This window comes from Podarcis liolepis (genome assembly GCF_965112155.1).
Source record: "Podarcis liolepis genome assembly, chromosome: 5".
Taxonomy (NCBI): domain Eukaryota; kingdom Metazoa; phylum Chordata; class Lepidosauria; order Squamata; family Lacertidae; genus Podarcis; species Podarcis liolepis.
In genome coordinates this window covers 76,133,450-76,157,823 of record NC_139556.1, presented here as the reverse complement: position 1 = coordinate 76,157,823, position 24,374 = coordinate 76,133,450, and the positions used below count along the sequence as shown (strand labels likewise).

Sequence of the window (24,374 nt, the reverse complement as noted above, 5' to 3'; positions counted from 1 at the left end):
TTTTCATTTTTTAAGTTTGAAATAGAGTAGTTGCTTTGGAAGACGATAATCTGGCATCTGAACAACATGACCAGTTCAACAAAGTTGATGTTGAAGAATCATTGCTTCGGCACTGGTGATCTTTGCTTGTAATTCCATTGATTTAAATAATATGCACAACTTAATCTATGCAACCTGATTTGGATGTGTGTATAGGATTGCTGCTTTTGTTACGATTGATTGATTGATTGATTGATTGATTGACTGAGTCTTTTTTAATGTGTTTCCTACTAGCTGTGGCCTTCTTTAAATGTGTTATTTAGCTATTTTGTTTAAATCTTAATTAAAGCTGTACAGAGCAAGCAAAGACTATCTCAGCTATCTTGTAACCCTGTTAAGGTACGCACCAAACCTCTGCAATCCCATCAGTTTCTCCTAAATATCTCCTTCTTTTCTCCAATTTCCAAAGGCAGTTTCTGCTTCCACATTGTGAATAGCCCCAAAAAGATGCCAAAATTATCCACATATCTTGGAAAAAATAATCTGTATTCTGAGGAACAAATGATTGAATGATCAGTTGTTACTTCTTTGCCACTTTTCTAAAAAATTGTGCCTGAAGTAGATAGATTATATATATATATATATATATATATGAATGATAATATCATTATTTATAATAATATTTATAAATTATAATATTGAAAATAAAACATATCAGTAAATAAATATGAATATATATATACATTTGTAGAAAACAATACAAATAAACCAAAGTAACTGAACAGCTTCAAACTAAATGGGAGAGAAAATAATGCCTAGCACAGAAATTAAAAAGAAGTAGTATACAAAACTCCCACATGCTCTAGGTGATGAATGAATAATGTCTTATAAATTATAATAATTACGCAGTGCATAAGAAATGGCTCTGAGTACAAATGAAAATAAATACACTTAAGGTCTTGGAAGAAGGTCTAAGTCCAATTAAGGCATCCATTTAACAACATAGTTTATTGCTTTCCAAAAGAAGAATTTTTTGACATCCAAAGCTTGCTTGCTTTGTTTTGTTTCTCCATCGACTATAGTGGTATAATGCTGTTGTATTTACAAAGAAGCAAGAAGCGTAGACTTGAATTAGTCCACTCAAGCATGAAATTATGGTTTGTTGGCTGACAATACTTAACAGCACCCAAGAGAGTTAAATATGATATAACAGTATTGAAAGCTCAGAACACCAGCTTAATAAACCATGCTTCAGAATTTTCTTTCAGGTATCTTCTTATTTCACTTACAACACTGAATATGCAAAACTTTGCCTTTAGTTGTGTCTGAAGTATTTTAAACAGCTTCTTCCTTTACCTGCTTATCTTAAACTGTTTCCTTTTTACATCATTTTCTCATAATGCTCAGAACACTTTGTTTTCTAGTGCCACTCCTATTGGTAGAAAAGAAACAATTTCCATACAACGCTGCTAATTAAAAGCCTACCTAGGCAGGAAATTGCTAACACTTCCTAATAAGGACCTCATTATTTGTGTAAATTACAGCAGAATTCCCCTAGAAGCCACATGTGAAAGGAACCTAGGCTTATTGAGAATAACTGAGAATGTCAAAGGACAACAATGATTTGCCTCTCAGTCTGACACTTAGGCCATTTCCAGACAGTCACTATTTTCAGGTGTGATTCAATCACATACAGTGGTGCCTCGCAAGACGAAAATAATTCATTCCGCGAGTCTTTTCGTCTTGCGATGTTTTTCGTCTTGCGAAGCACGGTCCGTCGCAACTGCGCCTCTTCAAGCGGCTTTAAGAAAAAAGCGCAAGACGTTTTCATCTTGCGAAGCAAGCCCATAGGGAAATTCGTCTAGCGAAGCAACGCAAAACTGAAAAAACCTTTCGTCTAGCGAGTTTTTCGTCTTGCGAGGCATTCGTCTTGCGGGGCACCACTGTACCTGCAAATCAAGGTTGCACAATTAATGTTGATTTCCTGCTCTTTCAGAACAAAACCTTCTTCCCCACTCCCACCAAATAAAGTGAACTCTTTGTTTTGTGTTTATTTTTAAAAAATACTGTAGCAACTTAAAGAAAGGAACAAGAAAATGAAAAATGAAGAAAGAAAAGTAAATGGGTAACAAAACCCAACAAAAAAACCCAATCAGCTCATGTTAAGGATGCAAAATACATCAGTATAGCCATCTTAAATTTTAAATACTAGCCGATGTAAGCCATCTGGATGTTGAAATAGATACCCATGTGAATCTGACATTTATAGGAAATATGTTCAAATGTAGCAAGGGCAGTGAGGTCATCATAGCTTTGATGAGTTAAATGCAAAGTCATCCATTGTTATGGCCACTGCAGCCTTGCCTGTCAAATAATAAATGTATAAACAGGCACCACATTGTGAATTTTATCAAATTTATGATAGCTTCGTAGAAGACGCTACCCCATCCTGAGGGTGCCGCTGTCATTTAACTTGTTTCGCCTCTTTCCAATTTCCATGGCAGCTCTTAATTAAATAAAGTATTAGAGAAGCTGTTCTGGCCTATACAGTGTGTGGGCAGCACTTAGTGTTGTACCTTCCTGAAAGAGGAAAACTAATCTGTATAAATGAGTTTAAAGTATGTATTATTTATGCAGCAAAACAGAGAGCTACTCGGAGCCTTTTGGTCTTTCATGCAAATATGAAAAAAAATGAACACGTGCTGGGAATGACAAAAGTGTTCCCTAAATTATTTTTCTAAGTGTTGTCAAGGTGCAAGCTGATCTTTCAAAAAATATAATATTACCCTTTTGGATAATTAGATTGCTGGATTTTTTTCCCCTCTGCTCTTCAGTATTCTAACACAAATAGACAGTGGATGGACAGTAGATGTATTTTATGCACAAATGGCCTCTCAAAAATTTCCAGAAAGAAATGGCTGTGAGCGGTTTTTCTTGCAACCACTGTTTTTTCTTACATTGAGGTCACAAATGTCTTCAAAGCACCACTTTGTATTATTTCTCAGAGAAAACTGGTGAATCTCTCACTCGGGGCAAACTCATGTCATGTGTGCAAGCTCAGGGCTCCTCTCCTCACTTCAATTCTTTTTCACCTGCCCCTAGTTTTGCTGCCGTGTGTCTGCTTTCCCATGTAGTCTCTCTCCTGAGCCATCAGCGATGGCTTTATGTCTCAGCCAATCAGGCGTAGCCCCCCTGTTGGTGCTACCTTCACACTTCTGAGCTGCCAGGTTCTCCTTTGCAGTGGCAGTAGCACAGTTCTTCCCCCCCCCCCTTTCCCTAAGGGTTTTTGTTTTTTGCTACTGCTGTAAGTGTTGGTAGCAACAACTCCTTTGGCAACGCAGCCACCATTTTGCATCTTCCTACTATGCCCCCCTTGGGCTCCATGATCACTGCAGATGGTGACAGCAGTCACGAAATTAAAAGACGCCTGCTTCTTGGGAGAAAAGCGATGACAAACCTAGACAGTATCTTAAAAAGCAGAGACATCACCTTGCTGACAAAGGTCCGTATAGTTAAAATTATGGTTTTCCCAGTAGTGATGTATGGAAGTGAGAGCTGGACCATCAAGAAGGCTGATCGCCAAAGAATTGATGCTTTTGAATTATGGTGCTGGAGGAGATTCTTGAGAGTCCCATGGACTGCAAACCTATGCATTCTGAAGGAAATCAGCTCTGAGTGCTCATTGGAAGGACAGATCCTGAAGCTGAGGCTCCAATACTTTGGCCACCTCATGAGAAGAGAAGACTCCCTGGAAAAGACCCTGATGTTGGGAAAGATTGAGGGAACAAGGAGAAGGGGATGACAGAGGATGAGATGGTTGGACAGTGTTCTCGAAGCTATTAACATGAGTTTGACCAAATTGCAGGAGGCAATGGAAGACAGGAGTGCCTGGCATGCTCTGGTCCATTGGGTCACAAAGAGTCAGACACGACTAAACAACAACAACTATGCCCCCCACAGACCTAATATTGTTGCAGGCAATTGTGAGGTGAAGGAAATGATGGCAACTGCAGAATAATGGAGAGAATTCTGATAAGCGGACTTCTTGTTTAAGGTCTGTGTGTGAAAAAAGAAAAATCTCAGAAACATTCTCAGAAGAAAATGTCTTTTGAGAAAGTTCAGTTCAGCTCTGTTCAGCTCAGTGCAGAGAACTGCAAATGGATAAATCTTTTGTTTGTTGCTTAGTTTCTCTGTAAATCATAGATCCATAGAATCTTAGAGTTGGAAGGGACTCAAGGGTAATCTAGTCCAACCCCCTTCAGTGCAGGAATCTCAGCTAAAGCATCCATGACAGATGGCTATCCAACCTCTGCTTAAAAACCCCCAAGGAAGGAGAGTCCACCACCTCTCATGGGAGTCTGTTCCACTGCTGAACAGCTCTTACTGTCAGAAAAAAATTCCTAATGTTTAGTCGGAATCTCCTTTCTTGTAACTTGAAGCCATTGCTTCAAATCCTACCTTCCACAGTGACTATTATTCCATTTCTACATTCATTGCCTCTAATGAAAGAATTGGAAAGCAACCTCTTTTGCTACCCTTTGTTAATCTTGCTAGTCAACAGGACCACACAAGAAAGCATTTTGGTTTAGCCTTTGCTCCAGCCATTGCTTGCCCTTCCAAGCCAGTTCAGTGTAATTTTTTGCATTATATCAAGGGAAGAGCAAACCAAGGACTTGGTGAGTACTACCATGTTCAGTTTTTCTAAGCACTTTGTTTCCCAGAAGATTTTGAAAGGCTGTGAGGGATTTCTGAATGGGCACTCATAACTCCAGAAAGCAGGTCGTATCAGGGAAGAGGGATGAACTTGGTGTTTTTATAAGCTACAGGAGAGTTCAGGCAGAAAGTAAAAGAGAAAGCCTGGAGTTTGTTGGTGTCTTCAAACTACCTACTAGAATAGGCATAAATATAATGGTTTATTGGAAGGATTTTATGGCTTAGTATGGGGGGACACGTGATTTAGAGTAAGAATTGGACTGACTTTTTGAAGCTAGAAGTGCAATGCATTGAACCAGTTACCAAGGAAGATTGTCTACTCTCTTTGCATAAGACTAGCTTAGTGCATGCCAGGTTTATTGAATGCTGTCTCTTGGCAGGGAGTTGAATTATATGAAACATGGGTTCATTTGGGATTCAGTAGCTGTTGGATGAATCACAAGAGTGCCCTGTTTCCAAATTTCCCAGCAACTGTGAGTGACTAGATAATCAGGTGTGCAAATGGTCACCAAAAGTTTTTCCCAAATTGGCTGAATATGTCAGAAAGTAAAGGATGTGGTTTTCAGGATCCATCTTTCGTTTGAATAGGGTGCTTTATTCCAGAACAGTGATAGTTAAAAACTTGGAGTTTACAGGAGAAATTTAGATCAGTTTAATACCCAGGCAGGCACATATTTGTGGATCGTAAATATGGTGGAAGTAACTCAGACTGGACACAAGTGTTAGGAGAAATCAGGCAACAATCCGACCCTGTTTTAGAATTCCTGCTCTATGGGTGTCAGCCAGTGTGTTGAATCCTGGCATGGTGCAAGCCAAGGATTTGGAATCCCACTGGGCATCCAGAGGGAGAGATGCCAGGCAGGCAGGCAGGCGCTATACCCCAGTCTAGAGCATGTTTTGATCCAATCTTCCCCTTATAGGGAGCATATGCTATGCTGGTCCTGCCCAACGCCACTTCTGCCTGAGGCTGTGACAACATTTTGAGGTCACCTAACATTTAAAAAAAAATGTCACTGAAAGAAAATGGAACCCCAAGGGCCAGTTGAGGTAGGGAGGGTAGGAATCCTTTCCACCCTGTCAACCAGCAACCCAAGTAGCCCAGCGAGGCTCTAACACCGAGGGTGGGTAACTTGTAGGGCAAAATGGCCCTGGACCCTCATGGCAAAGACCTTTTGAAGGCCTCAGCACCTGCCATCCATAATATTTCATGGGAGCACCACTGGGAGATGAAGCCCTGCCTCCACACCACCAAGCAGTCACCCCATGCAGAGGCACACACAGAGCAAGACATATAACAAGCAAGGAAGTGAGTTTAACTGGAGACAAACCTGATTGAGAGAAGCAGGGACACTCCAGCCTTTCTTGCAATACATTCATGTTAAGGGTTTTTGAGTAACACCCTGCAGTTCCATTGGTCTCTCTTAGTTCACTTGTTATCCAGCTCAGAAGCATGTTTTGTAGCATTTCTGTTTTACAGTAGCAGCTTCTTCATCAGTGATGCAGAATAGTGTCTCTGTGTCACAAACAGTTAAGCTTTAAAAATTCCTTGTGGCTTCTCCATGGAAATTTGCATTTGCTAGAGAGTATGAACTATTTTTGGGCTGTGCATAAATGGAATACCTAATATAGAATTACATTATAATGAAATATGCAATAATGCAAGTGCTCATAAAGTGCTTTTCATGTAGTGTAGGCATCTAAAAGCTTTAAATGCATAAAATATTATGCTGGACAAATCACTGTATATTGGGCCTACTTAATTAAAAATCTTAGACTATTATATTGTGTTAAGAGGTTGGTTGGTCTTTTCTCTAAGCAACTGGACACCCTTGAAGATATCACCCAACTTAGCTTGAGGGATCCTGAGATGAAGGAGTGGGTTTCCATGTGTGTTTAAACACAGGCAGACATGCCTTTTGAATCAAGATGGTAGACCAAACTATTCCAAAGTGTACTGATTTGGATGGCCCGGAAGATATTGCCACCCAATCTGGTGTAATGGTTCCAAGTTGCACCAATTTGTATACCTCTGAAAATATTATACTTAATTTGGTGTGACAGTTCCACTGGTGGGACCTGGACTGACTCCAGCTACAAAAGCTGAGGCTGCTAAACAGACTATTGGGCTGGAGTATTACTTGATGGGTTTTATTGTGGGCTGTTGTTGCTGTTGGTTTTTGTTTTGTTTGTTTTTTGTCTTTAGTTAAGATTTTGTTGTGGTTTATGTAGAAATGGTTCAGTTGGTTTTTTTAATGTTTAACTTATTGTTTATGACTCCTTTTGTTATGTTATAGTTATGTAGTTTGTCACGTTGTAAGCCATCTTCAGCATGGTTTGAACTGTGAAAAGGCAGCATACAAATAAAATTATGTGTGTATATGTGTGTGTGTGTGTGTGTGTGTGTGTGTGTATGTATGTATCACATGCAAAAAAAGAGGCTATTAATTACAGCATTGTGCATGTCCATCAGAAAGGAAAATACAGTGAATAGGTTGGCAGGCTGTATGCTGCTATTTCTGACCAAGAAAGGGCAAGCAATGGCCAGAGGAGAATTGTTGTCATTGACATTCTGTGAATAATATATTGTGCATTGACCATCTATGCAGAATATTGGTTTCAGGCTGCTACTGCTATGGAGCAGAAGAGGTGTGTGTAGGAAAGATCTCATCGCTACTGCTGCCTCTCTTTCTGTGACATATGATAAGTGATTTGTCTCCATTGCATTGGAAACAATGGAAATGCTCTGGTGTTCTGGTCACCATTCTGAACCATATCACAAAGTATTGTTCCCACCACCGTCACCCTTCTCTCTTTAATAACACTATGATTTAGTTTGGTTAGAGCAGTGGTGTCCAAACTTTTTTCAAAGAGGACCAGATTTGATGAAGTGAAGGGCGGGGGGGGCGACCAAAGGGCCAACCAAAGTTGTTGACCTTCTACCCCAAAGTTGTTGAGCTTTTTTAAGGATTGAACTGCCACAGGGGCTGGGTTAAACCGACCAGTGGGCCTGATTAGGCCCCCGAAATTGACTTTGGACATGCCTGGGTTAGAGTAATCTGGTCAGTATCCTTACATCCAGCTCCCGCGTCTCCAAGACACCCTGCCTGTGAAAATTCTAGAAGGAAGGACAAAACACAATAGTGCTGTGCGAATGGATGAGGCAGATATTAAGGAGATTGATCACATATCACACCAGGGAGTGTCTGGAGGAAGACAAGGAAAGTTAATGATGATGCTTTAAGAGGGGCCCTGATGAGTTTCAATATACCCTTAAGAAAAGCACACTCGTTAAAATTGATAGGTCCACACAGATTGATTGAAGTAAAAGAAAGAACGAAAGAAATCCTGTCAAAGCACACGCGGGTCTAATGTATGATCATGTTATGTTGGTCCATATTACAGTCGTGCTGTGCCATTTTATTATTATAATTAGTCCAATATTTGTGTTTGGTTAATTATTCAGAAGCAAAATTGCTTTCCACAGTAACACAGGGATGACTTTAGTAAAAGTGTCAGAGTCGGATTCAGCCTCATAGAAGAGCTACACAAACAAAAAGAATTCTGGCCCATTGTAAATGCCAAAATAGCCTCCCATTCACTTTTAAGAGCATTCTTTGAAATAAGAGCCTTGCAGCTCGAATGTTCACTGAAAAGTAAATTCCATTTGAATTAAATGTAAGTAGCCTTGTCGTTTCCGCATTTGATGTGACCGGGGGTTGACATCGATTTAACTATTATGCCATCAGAGAAAAATTTCAAACAATTGCAAAACCTCCAGATGTTAACACAAATGACATATTTGTGTTGTGTTTGCAGAATAAATGTTTTAAAGGAAAATGTGCTGAGGGGAGGGTGGGAAATCAGCTAGACGGTCTAAAAGGCACCTAAGCAACCATCCTCATAGCAAGTCAGATAGCTGATAACCACTGCTGAGGCAGTATCTTCCAAGCGTGATTAAAGCTAATAAATTGATAAAGATTTCTCTGTAGACGTAGGCATTTTGCCTACATGCCTTGCTGCACCAGATACTCCTGCTGAATTGCAAATGCATTGGCGGATCACGCCACTTGGGCCAGGCAGGTGCTTACTATAAACTGTTTCTTAAATTATGAGGCATGGCTCTTGCTCAGAAGTCTCAAAAGAGCCACAAGACTGCCAAAGAGGTGCACATAAAATTGGCTGGCACCTGTGCCCTACGTGAATGGAGTCAGCCTTTTCACTGGCAGAGCTCATACAGCGTGCCTTACCACTGGGATCACTGCACAGATCCTCATTGCTTCTCTGTGGAGTCACCTGTAGGAAGCCCCATTTCCCTTTCCTGAAGGACCCACTCAAGAGCTCAGGCCAAGAGTAAGTACGTACCACAGAGACAGGTCAACTGATGGCAAAATGAGAGGCCAGATGGGCTGGAAGTAGGACAAAGTAGAAGGCTGGCTGGAGACCTAAAGGTGTAGAAGGAGGACCTCTGCTCAGTAGGTAGCTTCACCCAGCAAATCTGCAAGTTTTTTATATCCCTTAATGGCACCAAATTGACCCTCTGGCATCACCTGAATTCCCAAACAAAGAGGATCATGGCTTCTTGTGGTCTCCTCCAAGCTGGAATGGTCTATCGTTTCCTCTCTAGTTAGCAACCATGATGGCATAGGGATCTGGTGTCTCAACAGGGCTCCTGATTCAAGCCCTGCACCAGAGTGTATTGGAGTCTCCCATTGTGCTGGGCCATCTTGGCACAAGTCAAGCTGGTGTTTTCAGGGATATCCCAGCTAAAGCATTGTAAGTTCCCTTTGGATCCAGCTATTTCTGTGCAGATCCCTGGCCTTTCCTAGGGATATAAGAAGGTACCGTTTTCCATTCTGCACTGTATTCATTGCACGCAGCGCTGTTTCCATTCCACTGCAGTTCATTTTCCATTAAAAAAAACCTATGTTATTTGTCTGCTCTGCTGAAATCAGGTAACTAATGTAATTTATATAATGAATTACATCTGTTACGTTGTCATTACATTATTCCACCCCATTCATTTCAGTGCAAAGGATACACGATGATCATGTAGGGAAGTCATCAATTACATATTGTTTGCAGATTGAAAGCAACAGCCACCACTTCTGTTGCAGACATAGGACAAATAAGTGAGCATCAGTCGTTTCACTCCTCTTTCTGTTTCTGTTGAAATTCTATGACATCCCTAGCCTTTTCACTAATATCTGGGCAGATCTAAATCCTCTGGGGCCCTACCCTGCTGTGGTTGTGCTACTGTTTGACTATCCCCTGTTCTTCCTATTTTTAACAGAATGTTGGGCATAAATAAATGGTGTACCAGACTCTTTTACTTATCGCTAAGCAGAGATCAAGGTGGGAGCAAAAATGGTGAGGGCCAAAAGCAGAGGATCATTGGTAGAAAGCTAATGAGGAACACGCAAAAGAAGTCAGCAAAGAAGTGCAAAGGACTATTGTGTGATGAGAAAATAGTATAGGAGGAAAAAAGAAGGCAGTGGGGGAAAGGAACACTCCATATTTTGATGTAGAAAGTGGATAACTAGCAGGACTCATGCTTCAGCTGCAGATGAACAATTTTTATCTGGTTGGCTGGTCTTCCACTGTATATCCTACCACATACTTTAAAAAAGGCCTCAGGGCAGCACAGTACTACAACTTAAGCCAATTTATTGGATCAGAATGTTGGAGTAATATATACTGCAGTAGTAATATGCACTCAATTTTGCAACCATTCCATTGGAGAGTTATAAATCTCTTGTAATAATATCGGGATGAAAATGTTTCTCCCTCGGTCGTCTCCTTTCATATGGGCTTGTTAAATTGTATGCAGTAAGATAAGGCTCCAAATTAAGTCATTTGAATTTCTCCCCCCCCCCCCTTTTACTTACAAAATGCTTTTTATTCAAATGTAATCCTGAGCTCAGTGTTAGCCTAGGCAAGTAGTTTTTCTATCTTTAATTTCTGCAGCAGTGGAGAGGATTATCAATAAAATTCATATGAGAAACTCAAAATTAAATCTGCAGGCTGTCACCATTAAAAAAAAACAACTACCCCTCAGTCTTCTCCACCGAAGGATATTGTATTTTCTTAAGATGGCACCGCCTTTAACTAACATGGAAAGTTAAAAAAAAAAAAGGTGACCTGATGTATTTTTTTTATAAAAAAAATAATGTGTGAGAGAAAGCTCTTATCTATTGAGAGAACAAAGCCTGAATTAAAATATGCAATTTGTGCTTTTCACCATCTCCAGGAATCCATCCAGTTAAAATATATATTTACTTTCTGGGCTGTAGTAATCCAGAGTAAATAAATCCCTCAACCAAAAGTGAAGTACCCCTGTGCCATTAATAATATTTCCTGTTGTTAATTTGTTTGAAGCTGAAGTACCTGTACACTCATTACAACGTGGTGATAAGGATCAGGAAAAAGATTGTACTGGTTTCCCCCCACCCCTCAAGTGGCATTTGTATTTCATGCCAATAGACTCTCCAGTGTTTTATATTTGTATTTTACTGAACTTTTCATGAGACGCTGTTCCACCCATCTATGCCACGTCTATGAGGTCTTGTCATATTCCTCACTTACATTTGCAACTAACATGGCTGTTTATTGCTTGTGGTGTCAGGCTGTGTGTTTCAGTCATTAGAGATGACAAATTGATAAACCTGCATGAATCCTGTGGCGCCTGTCTTCACAATGCACAGAAGAGCGCCTGTTGATGTTTCCGGAAATGTCCCTGCTAACGATACAAATATTCCCTTTTCTCCAACTGATAAAATATGATCTATATTTTATTCAACGTGATTGAAAGCTCCAACGGCCCATAAATACTCACTTTCCTTTTGAAGTGGGGTTGGGAGTCTCACAGTGATGAATAGGGTACAGAGATGAGCCACAGACACAACTTATGGGATTTCTTCTTCCTAGTCACTCTGTACTAGCTAGTCAGCATGATCTGGAGGTTCGCATTACATTTTGTCGCCTTCAAGCTGCTTCTCAGGCACTGATCTCAATATTATTATGATAGAAGTAATTAAGGTTCGAGATGACATTTTTTCAAAGGTAATTGCTTCTGAATATTTGTATGTTAGTTCCCCTCTGAATAATTTATTTCATTTATTCATGTGGTTATTAAAATTCATTTATCTTTCTCACTAGGCAAGTGTATAATAATAATAAAAAATACCCCCAAAGACTAAATTACTGACATCACTTAGTCTAGCAGCCATTTAATAACAATACCTTAGCAAGACTCTCCTTTTCCCTTCCCCAGTCCCAAAGGCAGAATTAGGCCAGTGCAACCAATTGTGCCACATTGGGTGCCAATATTATTATTATTATTATTATTATTATTATTATTATTATTACTTGTAAAACTATCTAGATCTGGTTTGCCACTGTGGGGAACAGGATGACCCCATGGGCTTTTAGTCTAATCCAGAAATGTTTTCTTAAGTTATTAACAGTGAGCATGTAGGGGCAGGAATCAGAATGGATGTGCTTAACTCTTTCATCATAGGACATTCTTTTCCCAAACAGAATTTTTAGCCTCCCAACACTTCTTCTATTGTTCTTTTTTAAATATTGGAGTTGTATACATATTTGCATGTAATGTGTAGCTTGCCCCCAGACTCTCCCCCCCCCCTCGCAGCTCTCTCTACAGATGATAGATAGATAGATGATAGATAGATAGATAGATAGATAGATAGATAGATAGATAGATAGATGATAGACAGATGATAGATAGATAGATAGATAGATAGATAGATAGATAGATAGATAGATAGATGATAGATAGATAGATATTATAATTCTTTGGCGATCACTCATAGCCAAGTAAGATTGTAAACCACCTTGAAATATTTTGTTCCTGTTGGAAACAATCCAAACTTATCCAAGTTTTGTGCTTGGTTTTCGTATGAGTTTTGTGTGTATGTGTGTTGTAACAGTGCAAAAGTCACCCACAGCATTGACAGGAAGCATCGTCACATTGTCATCATTATAGTGATCCTCGTTATGAGTGTCTTGTAGCTCACCGCATTTGCCTTTGCTAGAAGGAGACACTGCAAAATTACACATTGTGAAATAATTATAATGTTGGCATTCTGTCTGGTGACAAAGCAAGAGTCCCACCAAGCCAAGCAACAGACTGCGCTAGTACCTGGGTTCTCATCACAGCAACACTAGTAGTTGCATTCATCAGCATAATTCTTTACGCAATACAGCACAGAGGGGGGCTGGAACCTCTGAGTGGTTTGAATGACATACAGTAGTGCCATGTGTGGCTCCTTCCATTAAATAGGCAATCTCTCTCCTGGCCCTTATAACACCAGGCACTTCACTAGTTCTTTAAAGAAATTGGTTTCAATGCACCATCTACCAAATGCCATTGGTTTCGATGGCAGAGTTTGATGTGTGCTTAAAGCTCACTTGATCCCATAAGTGAGATTCCAAAATACTCTTCAATTTTAAAGTTTCCTGCTTTGTTAACAAGTAATTGCCGCAATCCAGTCCTCTGTTCACAGAAGCAAAGAGCAAGCAAACCTAGGGAGATAAATATGGGTGCCATCTGCATCCCAAGGTGTCCAGCACCAAACGCTTGCAAAGCTTTGAAGAGATGACCATAGCTCAGTAGCAGAGGTCATGCTTGGCCAGCAGAAGGTCCCAGGTTCAAGTAGCCTGAAGTATCAGATAGCAGATTGGGGTGCCAACTTGAATAAAATATTGGGCAGGTGGTCGCTGAACTACTCCAGGCATGCCTGGAGGATGCGGACCATTTGGATCCCTTCCAATCGGGATTCAGGCCTCATCATGGGACTGAAACTGCCTTGGTCACACTGGTTAATGATCTCTTGCAGGCTAGGAACAAAGGTGAAAGCTGTTTCCTAGTTCTGCTGGATCTCTCAGCGGCCTTTGATACCATCAACCATGACACCCTTCTGGACTGTCTAGAGGAGCTGGGAGCTGGGGGCACTGTTATAGAGTGGTTACGCCCCTTCCTCACGGGCCATGACCAGAAAGTGGTGGGGGGATAAGTGTTCAGACCCCTGGGCTCTCACTTGTGGGGTGCCTCAGGGTTCCGTCCTCTCCCCCATGCTTTTTAACATCCATATGATGTTATGGGAGAGATCATCAGGGGGGTTCAGCTGGGGGCTCATCAGTAGGCAGAACATACCCAGCTCGACCTCTCTTTTAAATCAGAACCAGTGAAGGTGGTGAATGGCCAGTGTGAGTGTCTGGGGGCGGTTGGAGGATGGATGGTGGCTAATGGATTGAGGTTGAATGCTGACAAGACAGAAGTACTATTTGGGGAGGTTAGGGGCTGGGCAGGTGTGGGGGACTCCCAGTCCTGAATGGGCTAACTATGCCCCTGAAGGACAAGGTGCGCAGCCTGGGAGTCATTTTTGACTCACAACTTTCCATTGAGGCACAGGTCAATTCTGTGTCCAGGGCAGCTGTCTACCAGCTCCATCTGGTACGCCAACTGAGACCCTACCTGCCCGTGGACTGTCTCGCCAGAGTGAGACATGTTCTGGTTATCTCCTGCTTGGATACAGCAATGGACTCTGTGTGGGGCTATCTTTGAAGGTGACTCGAAAACTACAACTAATCCAGAATGCGGCAGCTAAACTGGTGACTGGGAGTGGTCACCGAGACCATATATCACCAGTCCCGAAAGACCTACATTGACTCCCAGTAAGTTTCTGAGCACAATTCAACGTGTTGGTGCTGACCTTTAAAGCCCTAAATGGCCTTGGCCCAGTAGACCTGAAGGAGCATCTCCAGCCCCATCATTCAGCCCAGACACTGAGGTCCAGCTCCAAAGGCCCTCTGGCGGTTCCCTAACTGTAAGAAGTGAGGTTACAGGGAACCAGGCCTTCTAGGTAGTGGCACCTGCCCTGTGGAACATCCTCACATCAGATGTCAAGGAAATAAACAACTCTCTGACTTTTAGAAGACACCTGAAGTCAGCCCTGTATCAGAAAATTTTTAATGTCTAAAGTTTTACAATTTTTTATGTGCTGTAAGCTGCCCAGAGTGGCTGGGGAAACCCAGCCAGATGGGTGGGGTATTATTATTATTATTATTATTATTATTATTATTATTATTATTATTATTTATTGAGGTGGCAGGTAAGCTTAGTGGATGGGGAGGGAGGGCATATCGAGCTATCCAGAACTGATATGGCTCAGTCAGTAGATCATGAGACCCTTAATCTCAGGGTTGTGGGTTTGAACCCCACATTGGGCAAAAGATTCATGCATTGCAGTGGGTTAGACTAGAGGAAGCTTGTGGTTCCTTCCAGCTCTATATTTCTATTGCTCCTTCCTCCAAATAGCCCAGCTTCTGGGACCCACTACCATTGGAGCCCATTAGAGTCCCTCTTCCCACTACCCCCAAGTAGTATTTCAGGGTGCACCCACACTGCTCAATCACCATACAAAGACCACCTATGCATTTATTCTTGTGCGTTTCTTAATAGGCAAAAGAATTTTAAAAAATGTCCCCTCGAAAGCTTTTTGGAATCTTTATTGCACTTTTACATGTTCCTGACAAGATACAATAGTGAAGAGGCAAACATTCTGTAGTTACTGCTTTTCAACCTGGACTGGAGGGAAAATACAATTTCACCAATCTATCTAGACCACAATGAACATCAGTTGACATCAAAACAGCACTAAGCAATTTAACATAATGAAAGGACTCTGTTGGAATATAAGGCTGCTAAAGTGTCTGAGGTCATTTCGGCACAGCAATGGATCTCAGAGAAGAAACAGCTCTCTGCCTGATGTTGCTCTGCCTGACTTCAAAAGATGTTATCAATCCTGGATTTCCTGAGAGCTAGAATGCATTTTCACCTAACCCACCAAAGCAACATGCATTCTGTTATCACAAAAAACAAATATAGAAAGCAATACAAGACTATATAGTTCAGTCCCTGGGTTCAGCCAACATAAAAAAGGAAAGAATAGAGCTAATATCTGAAAATTAGATTGCAGCCTCAGGAGTCACATAAATATCAGGTATTATTGCTATTAAAAAGTCATTTTGAAACGCTTAGACATAAATGGGGATGAATGAATGGGATGGCAGCTGTTACGACTGTTGAATTGCAAGCGGGTCATGTTTAGCTTTATATTTTAAAGCCTGCATGTTAAAAACCAGAGACGGTTTCCTGTCCATCTGTGGAAGAGGAAAGGGATAAAATGTGAAAGATGCAAATTGTACCGTGACAACACAGAAATACAGGCTTGGGGAACTCCACTTGTGAGATGCTCCCACTGCAGAAATGGGAGAGGCGTTTTGTTACCAATTACTCCTTTCCCTTACAGACTTCTGTGCCCCTATACTGTGTGAACTTCTGGAGCAGCATGGGAGGTGGGGGTAGGGCTACAGGGGGAATGTTGTTGTTTAGTCGTTTAGTCGTGTCCGACTCTTCGTGACCCCATGGACCAGAGCATGCCAGGCACTTCTGTCTTCCACTGCCTCCCGCAGTTTGGTCAAACTCATGCTGGTAGCTTCGTGAACACTATCCAACCATCTCTTCCTCTGTTGTCCCCTTCTCCTTGTGCCCTCCATCTTTCCCAACATCAGGGTCTTTTCCAGGGAGTCTTCTCTTCTCATGAGGTGGCCAAAGTATTGGAGCCTCAGCTTCAGGATCTGTCCTTCCAGTGAGCACTCAGGGCTGATTTCCTTCAGAATGGATAGGTTTGATCTTCTTGCAGTCCATGGGACTCTCAAGAGTCTCCTCCAGCACCATAATTCAAAAGCATCAATTCTTCGGAGATCAGCCTTCTTTATGGTCCAGCTCTCACTTCCATACATTACTACTGCGAAAACCATAGCTTTTACTATACCGACCTTTGTTGGCAAGGGGGAATAGGGAATTAGCAAACTCTGCTTGTTTCAGTGAGAGCCTCCAGTGCAGACTCCGTTTTAATTCCATGATCTGCTCTTTTCCTTTTCCTCTACCCTTTTCTACAGATAAAATAGAGACATACTGTGGGATTATGTACTAATCACAATAGTAGGTGGAGTGGTTGGTTCTGGAGTGGTAATATTCTTTTGATACAGATGATTTTGTACATCTGATTTGTATCGTTGTTTACTGGTTTTGCAACCAGAAAACTATTAAGTGTTTTTTAACTTTCAGGGAATGTATTAGCAACTGTGCTCACTCACTTCATATTGTAGCTTAGGAGGGGGTTATCTCTTAGGGGATTTATCTATTGGCATAGCGATTGGAGTACAGTAGCAATCACCAGCTTAGTAAAATACCCATTTTATTTAGAAAATAAACACATTCACCAAGGATTCGACATACCTGCTGTTCAGGTTAGGCAGCAAAATATTGTTACAAGGTCAAGGCGTTCTTCTGAAAACCCAAATCTGTGACATGGATTGCAAAAAGACATGCCAGGCATATACAAGTTGAGCTATATAAGCATAACCACTTTCAGGCAAAGAAAGAAAGTCTCACCATCCCATGCCAATGAGATTTGTTAATGAATATTTCATAATGTGCAAATGCAAGTATGCATTATATTCATACTAGCATGAGTAAGGGTGCGTGCACTTGTTTGAAGATCCTCAAGTAAATAATTTCCAATTCTATGTATTACAAATTTTTTAATCATCCCAGTCATTTACTTGGAGGCCTTTTCCTCTGTCTCTTCTCTCTTTTGTTTGAGGGCATCCATTGCATGCTGTTTTAATATTTGCTGCTTGATTTGCATAGATACCTTACATGAGTTTCTGTTTTGGTTACTGTATATGTAGCATTCTCTAGAGGCATGCAACCAAGAGCTAAACTAAATTTATCACTGCTGCCTTGATTTTCTTGTATAATCTCCATTCAAGGTCACTCATTCTGTCTGACGGTCTTCATAACCAATTACTTACAGTCTAAGCCTATAAGTAGCAGCACTAAGCCCGTGATGGAGGACCTTATGGATTGTTGTTTTTCCAGTGGTCTCAAAATATTAGGCATAGTCACCCATACCCATAAAAACGGGCACTGAAAACTTCTGCCTGGATTCACGTTGTGTCAGGACTGGATGCCAAAAGCAGCTCAGCAAGAACTCACATGGCATCAGTGAAGTTAACTCTTCATTCAAAGAATCCAGACAGCTCAGGAGGCCAGGCCTACAGAGCATGGTGACTCTTCCTGGTAGAACTTGCCGCTATGAGGCAGTTGTGGGAATTGAAGGTCTCTGCCTTTCCACAGCTCTCTACGTGTACTCCTCTCCCAGTGCTTTCCATAAGCATTATGTCGGGTCAGCCGGGGGCTAGGACGACCCCCAGGCATATGACAGGAATGATTCCAGTCTGTCTCTCCCATCAGTGTGCAGGGTGCAGCTCTAGGGAGTTCCAAATCACCTTCCATGACAATTTATAATGACTCATGTCTTGGAGACACTGTGCACATATTCAGAGTCCAGCAGAGATAAATGCAGACAGAGCTAGGCTGGGGTTGTGAGCACTAAAGCTACTTTATTAAGCATAAGGCAGAACAAAAGAAAACATGTCTCCTCTCTCTGGTCTTCCTCAGAGAGAAGTCAGAAGTGAAAGCAAAAACAAACGGAAACAGAGTACAGTAAACATCTGCTCCCGTGATTCCAACAGTCGGTGCTGGAATGCATAACACAGACATGTGATGAACCAATCCTACACAATATCTGCACAGTGAGAGGAGTAGAAATCCAACACTCCTCCCATTTCATATCTCTTCAGGTTCTGAGAGACCAGGGAGGAGAGGAGCAGGTCACAGCAGGCGTGGGAAACAGCCTGCCTCACCAACCTGCCTCAACTCTGGTCTCTTGGCTCCATTCCTCTCCAGCCTCCTCTCCTGCCTCTGGTTCTGGACTGCTCTCTGCCACAGACTCTTCCTGCTCACTAAACCCTGTTACCTCTTTAGCTTCTGACACCTCCTCCTCCCAGTCCTCTCCTCCTTCTCCCTCTGGCCACTCATCATCATCCCCCCACCAATCCCCTGGCTCTGAGCCTTCTTCCCTTGGGGGCTCCCCAGCTGCTGCTTCCTATCACTGCTCTGAATCCAGCCAGTCCATTACATTGTGAACTCCAAATGTGTTCTCATAGGTCTGATTTTAGAAAGGATTGGCATTATATGTGTACCTCATTTTCCCCCTACACAGGCCAGCCCCCGGTTTGTACCGTGTGCAGGAAAGTTTCCTCTCAGTGAAGTGGGAACACCTGCCATGATCTGTTGAACCCACATTGCTGTTTGGTACATGAAAGCAAGCTAGGTGTGGAAGTTCCTAATCTGTGACTGTCGGTACAAGGGTATGATTTGTCAGGGCCCTGGCAATAAGTGTGCATAATTCTGTTTTTAATTGCTTAATATAAATATTCCCTCACCACCCCCAGTCAGGAACCATAAAGGTTAATAACAAAGGATGAGTGCAAGTTTTGAGCAAGCAAAAGAGAAAGCCGCAGTAGGGGTGGAATTGCCTCGGGTCCAAAGAGAGAGTGTTCTTTATAGTACGAAGACACGTGCAGAGATGTGGGAGGCTACAGAGCCAGTGTGAGGATTTCCAAATATGCTGCTCTTTCTCAGTCAGTCAGTCAGAAGTGAGCATTTTGGATGCTATGGCAAGGCCTTATCAAATAAGGTGAGCTGTCGTGAGACCAAATGAAACTTGTAGGAATTTCAAAGGCAAAGGGCCTGCTTCCCCTTATTGTATGAATCACTTCCGAGTTCAGCATATCAAAGCTCTTTCTATCTTGCTGCCCATTTTCCTTGGAACTCCCTTCTAGGACACTGATGTAATGTTGCCTCTCCCCATTTCAGGTTTGTTCCCAAGCCCAGTTTTTCCCCATGAATTCTTTGGCATATCTCCTTAATCCCCATCCCTTGCTAAAGCTAAGCCTGGGTACATGTAATTCAGCTGAAATAACATTGCCCCCAGTTACCTGCATCTCCACTGACCTCTCCTTCCTCTACTCTGCTCCCTCTGCAATAAGCTCCGTGAGGTAGGGATTTGTCTTTTTGCTGCTGTTCTATAAAGCATCAACAGAGTGGAGCATAAGCAGGGTTTGTGTGAATTTTTTCTTAGACATATTGTCTCATTTTTTGATGCAGATCTTTCCCTTTAAAAATGCAGTCATGGAAGACTCTGAATTTGTAATTCACCCAAAGGCAAAACAATTCCGCTCAGCGAGATTTCTGTATTTTTCTTCCCCTCTGCACACTCTCTTATTTCTTTTTAAAGCCATTGTTGCTAGTTTATCGTGTTCCACTTTTGCCTTGAAATCCTAGATAGGATGTGGGCTTTGCAGAATCTCAGTGGTATTTTATCAGTTCAAATGGAGTAGAGAATATCCTCTTTCTTCCACAGAAACAAAAACAAAACACATAATGAATCCTACCCTGAGAAACAGACATATAAAAAAAACCCCAGAGAGCATCCCCTGCCCCCAAGAGGTTTGGCTTATGTTTTAACCTAGAATGGCATTTGGCTGCAATCCTATGCAGTCAACATTGTGAGGCTTCCTTCAGAGTAAATATGCCAAGGTTCTCGGTACTGGATTTTGGGTTGTGCTATGAAGCAATGCAAAGGTTCCTTGTATAGTTCTGGAAAATAAATAATAAAGTTTTGATTGTTTTATCAAAATTTTAAATATGTAGTTGCTAGATATTTTTTTAAAAAAACATGCTGAATGCATTGCACACATCTATTTTTTTAATCATTTTTTTAATGATATTTATTACTTTTCCAACAATTTAAACACAACACTACAGAGGGGGGGGGGAGAGAACAGAACAATACAATACAATACAATACAATACAATACAAAAACACTACATAAGACTGACACATTAAACTAACTTAACCAAACAAAAACAGTTTAAAACACATCAAACAATTTCAGTATCTTATCTTTCATTCACTTATTTCCATGACCTCCTCACACCTCCCTTTTTGTATTCCACTTCTATTAGTTATTTCAGCAATTCCCTTCCATCTTCCTTTGTTTTCTATCCTATAATTATCTTAACACATTCTAACCTTATTTTTCCCTTAATATTCTATTAATCTATTTGTACTTAATTCCTTATAACATTTCTACTAAAGCCATATCACTTCATTCCAACATTCTTCTAACATTCATTAATTTTACAATGTTTCTGTAAATAGTCTTTAAACTTTTTCCAGTCTTCTTCCACTGACTCTTCTCCCTGGTCTTGGTTTCTGCCAGTCATTTCCGCCAGTTCCATATAGTCCATCAACTTTATCTGCCATTCTTCCCTGGAGGGTAAATCTTGTGTCTTCCAATACTTCACGATGAGTATTCTTGCTGCTGTTGTTGCATACATAAAAAAGTTCTATCCTTCTTTAGCACCAATTGGCCGACCATGCCCAGGAGAAAGGCCTCTGGTTTCTTCAGGAAGGTATATTTAAATACCTTTTTCATTTCGTTATAAATCATCTCCCAGAAAGTCTTAATCCTTGGGCATGTCCACCAAAGGTGAAAGAATGTACCTTCAGTCTCATTACATTTCCAACATTTATTGTCGGGCAGATGGTAAATTTTTTTCAAGCTTGACTGGTGTCATGTACCACCTATAAATCATTTTCATTAAATTTTCTCTTAGGGCATTACTTGCCGTGAATTTCATACCATTGCACACATCTAAACTGGCCACTTATGCAGCCAAAATGTATGTACGTAGGCCTACTTAGAACTACTGAACTTAAGTACTGCTTAACTCAGAACTTAGCTCGTTATAAATACAGTCAGAACTGCAGTCAACAGGCAGTAGTAGCACTCATGCCTCTGAGCATGGATTACTGGGTGTGTAATAACTGCAGTTCTCAAGGCGGACTTCCAAAAAGCTTTCCCATCAGCTGTCCAACGCTATTTTAAATGACTTTCATCACTCATTATTCATTATTAAATTAAGACAGGGAAAACAAATAAAGTGTGTGCTGATGCATTCACACAGCATCATGTCTAGTTTGGCTCTGGGAAGAAAAGTGTTGACTAGTCCCTGGCAGCAAGGAAAAATGGATGGTTCTGCCATTTTTCAGTAAGACTGAAAAGTCTTATTTCTCTCCAAAGGATTAGATATACTTCTACTCCTGAATTGTCTGCTCTCTTCAAGGATCATTGGGAACAAAATACTAAACTTCTGCCAGATCCTTCAGACATAAGTTAGCACCAAATTGCCATCAGTCAACTAAGGCCCGGTGGCAGTAGGATTATTGATATAGATTAATGAAATGCTAGTGTAAACTCACTCTTTCTTCCATTTGCCTTCAAGGAATGTCTGGTCTTATTACTTATGGCATGCATAATATGAAGTGCCCACCAGCTGCCGTACTGCTATGCAGGGGCGGGTGAAGGGGTGTGTGGTGGGGGGCAGTCCGACCCAGGTGTCACCACTGAGGGGGGGTGACAAAATGCTGGGCGGCACTCACCATGGGACCTGCAGTGCGCCCAAGCCACACGTCTCTCCTGGGAGTGACACGGTGGCTTGAGCGCCCGCAGGCTCCGCGCTGCCCAAATGGTCCGCCTGCTGCCTCCCCCTCAGTTGTAGGGCGCCTGAGTGGGAGGAGGCAGACAGATTCCTCAGAGGCCCCATGGAGCATCCTGCCCCAGCTATCCCCACCATGTGGGTGGATGGCCCCACCCTGGGCTCAGGGCATGTGCGCCACCCCAGGTGCCCAATCGGCTTGCTCTGCCGCTGCTGCTGTGAAGATGTTCCAATCTCTCAGTTGCCACACACACCCAAACTTCTGAGGGCAGTAAAAAGAGGGCTGCTTCTGTCTGTCTTAACACCCAGTATAAGGAGGTCATGGGGAGAAATAAGACTATACAGTCATACCTTGGTTGTTGAATGCCTTGGTACTTGTATGTTTTGGCTCCCGAATGATTGAAACCCAGAAGTGAGTGTTCCAGAGAGTTTTTAGAAGCTGTTGTTTCTGGCACACCTGCGCAATCAGAAGGAAATCGGAAGCTGCACCTTGGTTTCTGAACTTTTCAGAAGTCGAATGGACTTCCAGAACACATTCTGTTTGGAAACCAAGGTACGGCTGTACCTTCCAACATGACACAGCCCGAATCCAGAATGCCATCTTCCGCCTCTGCACTGCTGTACAAGTCACATGGCCAGTGTGAGATTGCGGCCCCCCAAAAAAAGTGCTTTTTCAGGCACAGCCCCCCAAAATGCACATGAAAGTTCACAGCACTGAAAAAGTGCTTTTTCAGGGGAGCGATCTTGTGCAGCACCCCAACTTGCATATTTTTGGTGCCATGCCCAAAAGACATGCAGCCTGAAATCGCGCAAGATCACGACAGCCATTTTGGCTGCTGTCCTCTCTCAAGAAAAAATGGAATGTAACGTTTTTTTCTGGGGTAGTTGACGGGTATGCAAGAACAGCCCCATGCTCTCGCCCCTCAAAGAGGAAGTCAGCTGTAAGGATGGGGGTGGGCTTTCGAGTGGTGGGAAGTGTATGCATATTGTTTATTTGCACAGTTGTTTTGTCTTTTTGCTACCAAGAAAGATGCACAAGCCAGCTTTCACACATATACAGCCCTAGCTGAAAGGTAGTGACTGTGTAAAAACACACTATCTGTCATGTTCCTGGAACAGAAGACACTCTGCCAGGAATCACTGTGCTGAGAACAACCTAAGGCTGTGTGTCACATTATTTAGGAATTTCCAATTTCAACCCAAGTAAAAGTTAGATAAGCTGCTATGATTGACAGTAACATGCTAAAATTCATTGCAGCCAGTTTCCAGTATCAGATAGAATTCAGCAAGAAGAAAATCAGTACATTAATAACCAGAAGAATTCATTTTGAAGGTCTCTTGCTGTCACTATCCTGAATGGCCAAAGGGGGGGGGGCAGTCCTGGAAATGGGAAAATATAAGCAACAATCAAATCAAAGTAGATAAAAATGAACTGGAGTTATTACAATTCGTTGACAATGTATTCTCTAGAGCACAGCAGGCCCTCCTGGAGATCCAGAGAGGCTCAATTTTTGTAGCTCCTAGCCATAACAAAAAACAACAACACACAAAACAAAATAAGCTACCCAAAAAAGGGAAACATAACTTTAATGGTTTTGTTTTTTCTTTAACAAATGCTTATCTAGCCCTTTTATTTGTGAAGGCTCTCATTATTGGGGGAAAGAATTGGATTTAATCCCATTGCAGTTGATATTAATCATGGCGAACCCATCCAAACACTCTTGCCCCATAACTGAACCACCATAGTTCTTTCCCTGCTTCAACATTTTGAAGATGCATTAACCTGAAGCCACTGATACAGGGAAACAGACAAATACTATGCATTGTGATTGTGATATTCTGAAACATCCTAGAGAGTCCAAGTTCATGAATTTCTTGAAGCAATTTCTTTGGCTTCAAATTAAATTTAAATTTTGTGGAATATATTTGTTTGAGGAAGTTGGCTTGATCATTGAGATCTTTTGAGATTTCTTTTTTATACTGCTGCAAATCACATCTCATTTGCTTAAATTTGCAGCTCTAAGCTGAGAGAAGGGACTACGTATTGGTCTTATATAAAAATAAAGTTGGTAAACTTATCAAATACCAAATAAATTATCAAGCATCTAAATTGTAGGCCGCAATTGAGCTTTAGGCCCTGGCTAAACAATGGTCCTCCTGCCTGCCATACCCCTGATTGATCCTG

At 41.7% G+C, this 24,374-nt stretch overlaps 1 protein-coding gene across 1 annotated transcript in view; it reads left to right on the top strand.

Annotated features, from left to right (window-relative positions):
• Positions 1 to 24,374, top strand: part of SLC9A9 (solute carrier family 9 member A9) — a 266,215-nt gene that overhangs the window by 220,009 nt on the left and 21,832 nt on the right. The gene's annotated exons all lie outside the window — the stretch shown is intronic.